We start from the raw sequence: 9,970 nt of genomic DNA on the forward strand, positions 1-9,970 counted from the left end.
ATTCATGGTTGGTATCAACCCACTTGGCGACACTTCGCCGTTCCAGATTGTTTTCAGTTACAAATTGCTGAAGCGCGTTTGAATGGCTCAGCAACTCTCGCATGCGTGCAGCCATAAACAGGTCCTCCTCGTTATTCTTTGTAGCATTGATGGGAGTAAAATACTTATTCGAAATGGCGCATACTATGCGCACATAGTCCCCTATAAATGGAACCTGGGTTGTTGGAAGGACCTTATCCAGATACTTCCAACGTTTAATTCTTGCATTGGCAGCCTCTACGACCCATCGGACCTGCAAGACAATGTTCAATGTAAAACACGCTTTTTATTAAAGAACTAATTCTTGTACGTTATAGTTTGTTGTCGAATAACCCACGGCGTAGGGATTAAATCACGAGTGCGAAGCACGAGTGATTTGAAACCACGTACCTAAACTTCCGGCCGCGGGTTATTTGACAACAAACTATAACGGACAAGAATTAGTTCTTTAATAAAAAGCGTGTTTTACGATTCTTACACAGTTTTTAGCTCATCTATTTTTTGAAAAAAAATTATGAGCTATTGTCATCACCTTGGCGTCGGCGTTGGCGTTGGCGTTGGCGTTGGCGTTGGCGTCGGCGTCCGGTTAAGTTTTGCGTTTAGGTCCACTTTTCTCAGAAAGTATCAATGCTATTGCATTCAAACTTGGTACACTTACTTACTATCATGAGGGGACTAGGCAGGCAAAGTTAGATAACTCTGGCGTGCATTTTGACAGAATTATGTGCCCTTTTTATACTTAAAAAATGGAAAATTTTGGTTAAGTTTTGCGTTTAGTTCCACTTTTCTCAGTAAGTATCAATGCTATTGCATTCAAACTTGGTACACTTACTAACTATCATGAGGGGACTGGGCAGGCAAAGTTAGATAACTCTGGCATGCATTTTGACAGAATTATGTGCCCTTTTTATACTTAGAAAATTGACAATTTTGGTTAAGTTTTGTGTTTAGGTCCATTTTATTCCTTAAGCATCAAAGCTATTGCTTTCATACTTGCAACACTTACTAACTATCATAAGGGGACTGTGCAGGCAAAGTAATGTAACTCTGACTGGCATTTTGACAGAATTATGTGCCCTTTTTATACTTAGAAAATCGAAAATATGATTAAGTTTTGTGTTTAGGTCCACTTTATTCCTACAGTATCAAAGCTATTGCTTTCATACTTGCAAGATTTATGAACTATCATAAGGGGACGGTGCAGGCAAAGTTATGTAACTCATACTGGCATTTGGACGGAATTATGGGCCCTTTATACTTAGAAAATTGAAAATTTGGTTAAGATTTATGTTTTGGTCACTTTACCCCTAAAGTATCATAGATACTGCTTTCATACTTGGAACACTCACAAACTATCATAAGGGTACAGTAAAAGGACAAGTTGCATAACTCTGGTTGTCATTGTTACGGAATTATGGCCCTTTTTTGACTTAGTAACTTTTAATATATGGTTAAATTTTGTGTTTCGATCCACTCGAAGTATCAAGGCTATTGCTTTCAAACTTCAAATACTTACATGCTATCATGAGGTTACTGTACCTGGCAACTTGAATTTTACTTTGACCTTTGAATGACCTTGACTCTCAAGGTCAAATTATTAAATTTTGCTAAAATTGCCATAACTTCTTTATTTATGATTAGATTTGATTGATACTTTGATGAAACTACTCTTACCTGACATACCACTATAGACTTCACCCAAACCATCCCCCGTGCCCTCCCCCCCCTCCCCCCTCCCCCCTCCCCCCCCCCCCAATTTTTTTTAATTTTTTTTTTTTTTTTTTTTTTTTTTAAGATCATCTCACAAATTACCACCACACCCTCACACTATACCCCCACCCCACCCCCCCCACCCCACCCACCCCCCAAATTTTTTTTTTTTGATTTTTTTTTTTTTTTTTTTTTTTTTAAGATCATCTCACAAAATTATCACCACACCCTCACACTATTACCCCCCCCCCCCCCCCCCCCCCCCCCCCCCCCCATTTTTTTTTTTTTTTTTTTTTTTTTTTCGCTTTTTTTGGAAGATAGTGTAATAAATGTCCACAACCCCACACTATACACCCCTCTTCACTCCACTCCTCCCTCCTTTGTGATTGAAAATGAGAGTCCCTTCACCTTTAAAAAGAAAATAGATGAGCGGTCTGCACCCGCAAGGCGGTGCTCTTGTTTCTAAAGATTTATACAATGTAAAAATAACTTTCGGCTATTCTGTCGATCAGATCGACTTTCATTTATAAAATGCCGGATTGTTACGCTGGTAGAAAATGTATCGGCATGTTTTGTTTAGTAACAGCGCGTGCTTTCCGTGTATAAGCTCCGCCCATAATTAGCATAATAACCCATAGACTATTTATTTTATTTTTTGTTTATATAGAATTTGTCACAATCCGTGTTAGAATCCGTATTTAACTATTATTAATATTTTAATACGTCCCTGCATGTGGTTCATGTTTATGAAACATATTAGGCACTACGTTTTCAAATTGCGTGCACAAACTCGCAAATAAGCATGAGCGAACTGTTCATTTTATACTAGTTTGTGTTTGATAAATATGTCTTAAATAATGGTTGTTAAAATATATTTAGGTTATAACACATATATTTGATAAAACATTCTAAAACAGATTCGTCATACATAATTCGGTCTTAAAATACGCAACCAGCAAACAACAAGCGAATATTGCTAATAGTAGCATATTTACAGCTTAGCACGTGGAAGTTAATACAAAATCATTACTAGTTTTAAACGCTTTCGATACCATTTGTCTATAAAACACCTAGTATTAAAGTTGCATGCATGTGTTGTCATTCAATTTCTTATATAGGCGACATTGTTTTAAGACTGAATACATAAATGTGTGAATCTTGTTTTAAATAAAAATGCTAGACGACGACAATTCCATAGTTATATTTTCAGTAAAATATATAAAAAAAAACTTAGCTGTATATATTACAGTTCAAATAGGACAACAAACATAATATGAAAAACCACAGCCACTTTTTTCTTGTGTGCATTTTTGGTGCAGGATGCGGCGCTATATGATATGCCCGGAAAATGTTCAGAGGGTTGAATAAGGGGGGTGGGGTTTTTAAAAAGACCCCCCCGCTAATTTTGCCGGGCGTTTTATTTTTCTGACAATAAGGCATTTGATCGCTACATGGATGGACATAAAATTTACATTACAATTTTTTGTATAAATAGCAGATGAATGCTTTACTGAGTCTAAGAACGTTCGTTCGCAAACATGTCGTTGTATCAGAGACTTCAATCGTTTAAAAACAGGCCTTCCCATTTCGGCGTGTCAAAGGAAGACCTGGCTAGCCAAGGGTTCATCTACGACACTTGTGTAATCTCCGAAAATATTGAGTGTGTTCGATGCGTGTTTTGCCATGTGCACATTTCCATTTGGAAGATGGATAAAGAAGATGTGAGACTTAGGCATCGACAGCTGTGCCCAGTTTGCCCCTTTGTGTTCGATTGGAACTTGAACACAGAAGAAGAAGTGAGACTCAGTCAGCGACGGTTTCGCCGTGCTTGTCCTTTTGACAGTGAGTTATTCGGTAGGTACTTGCAAAAAGAGTTTGAAAAGCTATATCGAGTTTATCAAAGATTGAACTATGGAATTGTGGAAACAGAAAGCGATAATTATTCTAGCGATTATACCCAAAGATGTTCAACAAAATCCGTTGATAGCCTTCAAACTAAAGGTGACCAAAATGATGACGAATACGAAGATTATTGTGATTTGGATGAACTGCATACGGCGAATATTAAAAAGACTTGTACTCGTACCCGCCCCAATTCTCATCGAAAACAAACGGAAAAGCAGCGTAAAAAGGCTGAACAAAGGCGTTTGCAAAGGCAACTTTCTAAACGAAGAACAAAAATACGCAATGCAAAGCGAAATCAAAAACAAATATATTGCCAGGACAGAAACGACGATGATAATTACACAACTCAAACAGTTTCCAATGATCGAGATGTAAAAATACATGATCGAAAAATGTGTTGGGTTTGCAGAAGCCGTGATATCGATGATATGATAGAAGATCAGTTTTTGCAATCTTACGAACGTTTTTTGGAGGAAAAATATAAAGAAGAATTCGACAATTGTTTTGCGGACGAAATCGGTGGCGTCGATGATGAAGAACAAAATAAAATTGAACATCTACCTTATGTTCAATCGCCATATGACTATTTGATTGACAAAAAGCTGGATGAAGAGGCCCACCATATTTATTTTTCTGATTACGAGGCATTCGCGCAATACATCGAAACGCGGGACGAAGAGGCCGACCATATTTATTTTTCTGACGATGATGCATCCGATGCGGCATTCGAGTGATACATGATATTAACACATAGATGTGTGACTCAATAATTAACATTTTATGCATGTTTGTTTTGTTGTGTTCGATTGTATATGTTAATAAAAAACCTTGAAACAATTGTGCGTGTTGTTTGTTATTTGAGTATGTTCTGAACAAATCACGAAAACACAAGCTATGATACAATACATTTTATTGAATATTCTTCATGGACATTTTATTGGAATATCTTGTCATCGCATTCGCGCTAAACATTTCAAAAACGTGCTCTGTTTCAAGAATATCTTTGGCAATATCTTTTGACTTTTCAGCACCTCGAAAATCAATTGCACCACATATCCAGTTTTCGGCATGAATGAAACCATACAATAAATCGAATCTACACAGGTTCGCTTTCGTAGCAAGAACGTTTAAAGTTTCTTTTGTCACATCTTTGATCAGAAACGACCAAACTGAAAAGGTTTTCCTTGAAGTACAAGAGTCCATCAGCGCATGTTGAATCTTGATTTTGCTTATGTTTGTTTTGCTGCAAACGAATTCAACAATTTCATCAAATAGACACATTATCAACTTCGTTGGTTGTAGAGAAGCTTTGAGTCTTGCGTACTTTTCGAATTGATGTGCAAAATGTTCTCTTGTATTTATTTCTACATGCTGGAAATCTGTCCACAGACACATAGGAATGCTATTTGTGGTGTAAACCATGTGAATGACTGGAAGACAAATAACTTCAATTTGTTTGTAGAAAATACTTATATAGGAACTTTCCAAAATGACAATGCATCAAAAACTCGTCATGTATATGTTTGTGCATATATTATTAGTCGCCCTGTTTTTTCCCTTAGTTTTACAAACAAATGCGTTAGGACGTCCTATACCAAATTTTTATGAACCGTCTTGTTTGAAGCATGTACAGGACAAACCGATTGACGTTACGAATGGTTTATTTTATGTGTTGATAAACGTAACCTATGAGTATTTGTCATTATACGACGATGTCAAAGAAAATTTACAATTTTTCAACAAATGGATGAACAACCCAGAGTTTAGTTTAGAAGGTCATGAGCAACAATGCAAATCCATAGGTCTATCTAGATGTCCGAACAAGAAAAAAGCGTTTTCGAAACCGGTATACAGTGTAGTTGATGGTTTTGTAGCGGGATCAATGTTTATCACTTACGACTTACCCAGTCTTTTAGTTAGATTGCAAATTGAGCCGAAAACGTACTCTATCAGTGAGTTTGTGGAATCTGTGTTTACTGAGATTTACACACACGCTTGGATACCTTTGTTTCCATACAATTTTTCATTGACCTATGATGGAAGTGAAATTTGTGCAAATGGGATGCACGGTCATGCCTTCATCAGATTTAATACTGAACTGTGTACAACGTTCGGAACATGGTGCGATGTAAATTTAGAAGGTGCTAGTCCCGAGAAACAGGATCATGCGTTAACACGAATCAAAAATGCGTTATTGAAGAGAAAACTGAATGATTTGTCAGTCGCCAATTAGTATATCAAAGAATATGATCTAGGTTTGGAAATTATCCCTTCTAAGTCCAAAGAATTGCAAGACACAATTACACAAATAGAGCAAGAAATGAGTGAGATCCGCTTAAAAATCGATGATAAGTTTGACTTTGACTATGATCAATCTGACGAGGATTACTCTGACGAGGATAACTTTGATGAGGATTACTCTGACGATAATTTGGATGAAAAGCAAAGCGCTGAAAATGTTCCAATTATCGATTTTTCTGACTTTTTTTTCAAAAACACTAAAGTTCTGTCAGTAACAAACAAACCTATCGTTGACCCTATCGTAAGCCAAAAAATTCACGATATTCAAAATGCCAATACTTTCGTTAGCCAAACATTTTACGATATTCAAACTTCTACCAACAAGCCAAAAAACAAAATAAGTCCGCCAGTTAAAAAAAATACTGTTGTTAACCAAACTTCTCACAAAATTCAAAATGCTCTTAACAAGCCAAAACTCAACGTTAGTCTGCCAGTTAAAAACGATAACATCGTTAACCAACAATTTCAAAATATGCAAGATGCTATCAACAAGCATAAAATGGGAATTAAGCACAACAAGCAGACCGTTGCAGAAGTATCTACGTATGGATTGCAAAATTGTTACTGCCTAACATGTAATCGTTCTACTACAATCGGCAAAGTACATAACAATCGTTGCTATTTCATCAACTTGGATTCATCATTCAAGATTTCCTCTAATACGCATTTTTCTCCGTTTCGTGAATACACACTCTTGATTATCAACGAACGTAATCATGCTTTACGTGCGATGCTAAGTCAAATAGTGAAACAAGTGAGTAACGAAGTTATTCTCGCGAAAAAGGCTTCATCATATCGACTTACTGTCTTCAGCACCAAAGATGGCACAACTGTTGATAAGATTTGTATGTCGTTATTCAGAAATACGTATCAAATTGAGAATTGTACCGAGAGCACGAATGCTGTGCTTATAGCGAGAAACCCTTGTCAAAAAAATAACCCACTTTCATACCAAAACACACTTAAACCAACATAAAACTGTGTTTTTTCTGAGTTTTTCTCAGCGGAAGTTGGTTTTTGCTATTAAAAGCGAGTTTTATGTGCGCTAATCTATGCTTAACTGAGTTTAAAGTTGGTTATTTTAAGAAGATATGTGTTTAAGCGAGTTTTTTCTGTAAGGAGTCAGTTTTTTGTGTGTCAAAAGTGAGCCTTTTTATTTATGAGTTGGTTTATGTGTGTTTAAGTGTGTCTTTTTGTTTTATATGCGAGTCTTTTACAACAGAAGTTGATCCTTTTTAAACAGAAGTGGGTTTAAGCGAGTTTAAATTGGTCTTTTTGTAAATAATTTGAGAGCTGAAACCAGGCTAAAAGACTCACTTTAACACACTTTTCAATAAGTTGGTATTTTGTTTATAAATAATACTCATCAATGAAACAATAATTCTTCAACTAGGTCTTTGTTTCATGATTATAGCCATATATAATACAAGTCAATTGTAAAGGGGCTTTTTTACAGCTTGTTTGCCATTGTCCCTATTGTAAATGTGTGTGCTCCCCATAATTTTTTAGTGAATATTGGATGAAAATGGCTCTTTCAGAACATCACAGGTTCACAGATGGACAACAAGTATCACTGCCAAAAACTATAAAAATGATAAAACTTAGTTTTATACCTGAAAATGAAAGAGTTTGTGTTTCGCTTTGATTTTTTTCTTTATATTTGTTTTTATTATAAACAATATCTTATGATTGTTTTATGTCTTAAAATTATTTTATTTTTTTAAATTTTAAAACAATCTTATATTTACTTGTTAAATCTGCATATTTAAATAATTATGGTATTGGAAACATTATTTTGGAAATAATCTATTAATTTGTGTACATAAGTTATGCAAGATTTTGATATTTTCATATGATACCATTATATCCATTTTCTTAATTTGCAATAAAATAATAAGATGCCAAACATGACCTGTGTTACATAAACAGTCAACAAAATAACAAGACAATACCTAAAAATACCCCTTTTCACACCACTAACAATAAACAGATAACAATCTGTCAGGCATTCAGAGCTTAACAGGGTACTGATTATCAGGGGCAGATAAGGCTACTGATAGGGTTTGCCCAGACATAAGGCTGGAATGAGGTATGACTTTTGATTGGTTCAATTTTTTGCACAGGAAATTATTTGAAAACAACAACTTTTGAAAAACAAGCTGGTTTCAGCAATTGAATTGAGCTTAATTAAATTAACATTAAGACTTATAATTGTTCTGTAAAATGTATTGAAATACTGTCAGCATGAAGTATTGTGTGATGAAAACAATGTGTATTTTACTACAATTTGGAAATCAACAATAAGTTTGTTGGAAAAGAAGTTCAACTTTTTTTTTTTGGAATACTGAAGAAGAGTTTTAACAGGTTTGTATTGTCATTTCTTCATCCTTTTTTTATTTAGTTTACTGAATTAATTATGATCATTATTATATTTATGTATTGTCACTGGGAAATGTAAATTGATAAGTAAATGTATTGCAACTTAAAGGAAAAACAACACAATTTGAAGCAAAAATAGATGAACATACACATGACAAAGTGTAAATGTTGTGTACAGTGAATAATGGTGGTTGTGTTTTATGATTATTGTCATCTTTATTGTTATTTATAGATATTTCTGGTTATTACTGAACATATTTCTTTCCCTCATATTTTAATTTTGAAGGTTAAACTCTTGCCCCAAGAGCAAAAGGGGTAATCATACTACCTGATGTATGGACTTTTACACCAGGCTTTTACCCTGCACGAGCTGGCCAACTTGAGGGGAACTGAAGTGGGCAAACCTCGCCCTGTCCTTGAACAAGAAAGCTGGATTTGTTGAGAAACTATACAGGTTATTGCATTTTAAAAGCGTCACAATTCTGACCAATGTGACAAATATTTTTAGAGTTTGAAATGTGATGAAAGTAAATTACAAGCTTTGGAAAATTACCAACTGTAAATATTTTGTCAAAACTCCTTTTCTTTTTTTGGTTTCAGAGTATCATTTAAGCTGAAATCCAGCATGAAACCAGGGAGGTGATGGCCATCGCACAGGCCATGTGCCGACCATTCACTTTCCACCAGCTTGTGACTTGCTCCATGAAGGGAGCAACAACTACAACTGGGTCACCAAGACCAAGCCTCCCCGCTGCTGAGAGAAATGCAATCATTGGTACTTTTTCTTCATCATAAAAATTTAAAGTACCAGTTACCCATATAGAAATTCAATACACATTCTACAAATATTTTTCAGATGACTTACTGTTTACAGTCGCATAAATGATCATTTTATTACATCATTTGTGAAAAGGGAGAGTTTTTATAATCCAAGTGACAGTTAACAACAGTGTTTTTTTTATTCATGAAGACAGGGATTGAAAAACTTTGTCCGTGTCTCTAGTCACTGTCTCCAGGACAATCAGTAATAAACTCATTTGTGTTGACTTCCTTAATATGCAAATATTTAACCTCTTTTTCTGGCTAGAGTATTTTCTATTTAAGAACAGATTTTGTTGTTTTTTTGCATGTTTTTAAAATGAATAGTCTATTATATTTTTTCAGATGTCATAGCCAAAACCTTTGACAAGCCTCTGGTTGATGTTGAAGAAAAGATGAGAGGTTGTTTAAGGCATCTGCGGCTGATGCACAAGTAGACTGAAGTCTTTGTAAATAAAATGTGCTGTTAAAATGATTATTTAACCATTGTTTTCGCTTTGTTATATAGATTTGCACCTGTTTCAACAACATTAACTTATTTTTATGCTCCCGTTAGGGTCTCATATAGCAGTTGAACTGTCCGTCTGTCTGTCTATCCGTCCGAAAACTTTAGCATTGGTCATAACTTTTGCAATATTGAAGAAAGCAACTTGATATTTAGCATGCATGTGTATCTCATTGAGCTGCACATTTTGAGTGGTGCAAGGTCAAGGTCATCCTTCAAGGTCAGAGGTCAAAATCCAATGGAAGAAATAAGCAAAGAGAGATAATATCTATACCTGCCAAATGATAAATAGAAATTTTATTTCAAAGCGAC

The 9,970-nt window shown here is 35.2% G+C and overlaps 1 long non-coding RNA gene across 1 annotated transcript; it reads left to right on the forward strand.

The window, feature by feature from the left end:
- The first annotated feature begins 8,937 nt into the window (after positions 1-8,937).
- Positions 8,938-9,693, forward strand: LOC127842920 (uncharacterized). The gene is made up of 2 exons (XR_008031979.1): positions 8,938-9,109; positions 9,499-9,693. It is a non-coding gene; the product is annotated as an uncharacterized LOC127842920 (long non-coding RNA).
- Positions 9,694-9,970: the final 277 nt, after the last annotated feature.

The sequence above is a fragment of the Dreissena polymorpha genome, chromosome 8, assembly GCF_020536995.1.
Source record: "Dreissena polymorpha isolate Duluth1 chromosome 8, UMN_Dpol_1.0, whole genome shotgun sequence".
Classification (NCBI taxonomy): Eukaryota; Metazoa; Mollusca; class Bivalvia; order Myida; family Dreissenidae; genus Dreissena; species Dreissena polymorpha.